Raw genomic sequence first — 3,723 nt, 5'->3', positions numbered from 1 at the left:
GCACCTATATCAACAAAAAGGAAACACTTCAAATGAACAATATAACAATACATCTTAAAGAACTAGAAAAGCAAAAGCAAACCTAACCGAAAAGTAGTAGAATAAAATAAATAATAAAGATCAGAGCAGAAATAAATTACATTGAAATGAGAAAAAATACAAAAATCAATGAAACAAAAAGTTGTTTTTTTGAAAAGTTAAACAAAATTGACAAATCTTTAGCCAGACTAAGAAAAAAAAAAAGAAAGAAGATCCAAATAAATAAAATCAGAAATGAAAAAGAAGGCATTACAATTGATGCTGCAGAAATTCAGAGGATCATTAATGGCTACTATGAGCAACTATATGCCAATAAGTTGGAAAATCTGGAAGAAATAGACAAATTCCTAGATATATATAACCTACCAAGATTAAACCAGGAAAAAAATCCAAAACTTGAACAGATCAATAACATGTAACAAGATTGAAGCTGTAATAAAGTCTCCCAATAGAGAATAGCCAGGACCTGATAGCTTCAATGCTGAATTCTAACAAACATTTAAAGAACTAATACCAATCCTACTCAAGCTATTCTGAAAAATAGAATAGGGGGACACTACTTCTAAACTCATTTTGCAAAGCCAGTATTATCCTAATTCCAAAATCAGACAAACACACATCAAAAAAAGAAAACCACAGACCAATATCTCTGATGAATATCAATGCAGAAATCTCAACAAAATACTAGCAAACTCACTTTGGGAGGCCAAGGCAGGTGGATCACGAGGTCAGGAGATCCAGACCATCCTGGCTAACACCTTGAAACCCCGTCTGTACTAAAAATACAAAATATTAGCTGGGCATGGTGGCGAGTGCCTGTAGTCCCAGCTACTCAAGAGACTGAGGCAGGAGAATGGCGTGAACCCGGGAGGTGGAGCTTGCAGTAAGCCGAGATTGCGCCACTGCACTCCAGCCTGGGTGACAAAGCAAGACTCCAATCTAAAAAAAAAAAAAAACAACAACAACAACAAAAAAAAACTAGCAAACTGAATTCAACAATACATTAGAAAGATCATTCATTATGACCAATCACGATTTTCTCTGGAATAAAAGGATGGTTCAACACATACGAATCAATCAATGTGCTACATCACATCAACAACATGAAGGATAAAAACTGATCATTTCAACTGATGCTGAAAAAGTATTTGATAAAATTTAACATCCTTTATAATAAAAGCCCTCAAAAAACTGGGTGTAGGAGGAGCATACCCAAACATATTAACAGCCATGTATGACAGACCCACAGTTAGTATCATACTGATAGGAAAAAAATGAAAGCCTTTTCTCCAAGATCTGGAACACAGCATGGGTTCCCACTGTCACCACTGTTATTCAAAATAATACTGGAAGTTCTAGCTAAGGCAATCAGGCAAGAGAAAGATATAAAGGGCATCCAAATTAGAGAGAAAGAAGTCAAATTATCCTTGTTTGCAGATGATATGATCTTATATTTTGAAAAACTAAAAGACTCCTCATAAAAACTATTGAACTGATAAAAAAATTCAGTAAAGTTGCAGAATACAAAATCAACATACACAAATCAGTAGCATATTTACATGTTAACAGTGAACAATGTGAAAAAGAAATTTAAAAAGTAATCCCATCTACAATAGTCACACATGAAGTTAAATACATAGGGATTAACTTAACCAAAGAAGTGAAAGATCTTGATAATGAAAACTACAGAACACTGATGAAAGAAATTGAAGAGGACACCAAAAAATGGAAAATATTCCATGTTCATGGATTGGAAGAATCAATATTGTTAAAATGTTCATACTACCTGAAGAAATCTACAGATTCAATGCAATCCCTATCAAAATACCAATGGCATTCTTCACAGAAATAAAAGAAAAATTATAAAAGTCATATGGAACCACAAAAGACCGAGAATTTCCTAAGCTATCCTAAGCAAAAAGAATGAAAGAAGAGGAATCATGTTACCTGACTTCTAATTATACTACAGAGCTATAGTAATCACAACAGCTTGGTACTGGCATAAAAGCAGATCCATAAACAAATGGAACAGAATAGAGAACCCAGAAACAAATCCACACAGCTACACTGAACTCATTTTTGACAAAGATGCCAATAATATAAACTGGGTAAAAGAGTCTCTTCAATAAATGGTGCTGGGATAACTGGATATTCATATGCAGAAGAATGAAACTAGACCTCCATCTCTCACCATATACAAAAATCAAATAAAAATGGATTACAGACTAAAATCTAAGGCCTCAAACTATGAAACTACTACAAGAAAACATTGGGGAAAATCTCTGGGAGATTGATTTGGGCAAAAATTTCTCGACCAATACCCCACAAGCACAAGCAACCAAAGCAAAAATAGACAAAAGGGGTCACTTCAAGTTAAAAAGCTTTTGCACAGCAAAAGATACAATCAACAAAGTGAAGAGACAATCCACAGAATGAGAGAAAATATATTAATAACCAGAACACATAAGAAGCTCAAACAACTCTATAGGAAAAAAAATCTAGCTTTTTCCGTGTTCCTGGCCCGCAGCCTTAGGGTGTGAGCTGCACCGACCGCTCTGAGGGTTCGTGGCCCACTGCTCCTTTGCAGTCCCTGCCGCCACTGTCCACGCTCAGCATTGTAGAGAAGATGGTGGGTCGTAACAGCGCCATCGCTGCCAGTGTATGCAGGGCCCTTTTCATTGGGTACTGCGTCTACTTCGACCACAAAAGATGAAGTGACCCCAACTTCAAGAACAGGCTTTGAGAACGAAGAAAGAAACAGAAGCTTGCCAAGGAGAGAGCTGGGCTTTCCAAGTTACCTGACCTTAAAGATGCTGAAGCTGTTCAGAAGTTCTTCCTTGAAGAAATACAGCTTGGTGAAGAGTTACTAGCTCAAGGTGAATATGAGAAGGGCGTAGACCATCTGACAAATGCAACTGCTGTGTGTGGACAGCCACAGCAGTTACTGCAGGTCTTACAGCAAACTCTTCCACCACCAGTGTTCCAGATGCTTCTGACTAAGCTCCCAACAATTAGAAAATTGTAAGTGCTCAGAGCTTGGCTGAAGATGATATGGAATGAGAAACAAATGTCAACATAATAAAATCTCAGTTAAAAATATTTTAAAAATTCTTGGTAGTTGAGCAGCTCTGGGGGAATAAGGGCAAATATGCTTGTTATGAACTACACTGAAATCTACCAAAGTTAATGTTTACTTTGTGTAGATCCATTTGTCTATTTTATTTATTTTTCCCAGTGAAAAGTGTATTTTGAAGAGAACTTTTCATTCTATAAATACACTATGAGTTATTAAAATATCATGGATTTTGTTTATTCCTGAAACATAGTTAAACTGTACATATGACATGGCTTATATTAAAAATACCCAGTGCTCAGTTTTGAAAGATAGGCAAAAAAAAAAAAAGTATAGGAGAAACTGAAGAATGTACACTTTCTTAGGGGGCACATTTTGCTGTAAATCTGGAAATTTGATTTGTGTTTGTGAAAACTGAGCATTAAAGGTTTAGATTGATAAAAAAACAATTTTATCAAAAAATAAGCAGAATATTTGAATAGACATTTCTGAAAAGAAGACACACAAATGGCAAACAGGCATATGAAAAGATGGTCACTATCATTGGTCATTAGAGAAATGCAAATCAAAACTACAACGAGACATTATCTCATCCCAGTTAAAATGGCTTA

General features: G+C 35.5%; 1 pseudogene; it reads left to right on the top strand.

Annotated features, from left to right (window-relative positions):
• The first annotated feature begins 2,665 nt into the window (after positions 1-2,665).
• LOC100591236 lies at positions 2,666-3,099 on the top strand (annotated as a pseudogene).
• The last annotated feature ends 624 nt before the right edge of the window (positions 3,100-3,723 follow it).

This window comes from Nomascus leucogenys, chromosome 5 (genome assembly GCF_006542625.1).
Source record: "Nomascus leucogenys isolate Asia chromosome 5, Asia_NLE_v1, whole genome shotgun sequence".
In the NCBI taxonomy this organism is placed as follows: Eukaryota; Metazoa; Chordata; class Mammalia; order Primates; family Hylobatidae; genus Nomascus; species Nomascus leucogenys.
This window is presented reverse-complemented; position numbering and strand designations above follow the sequence as displayed.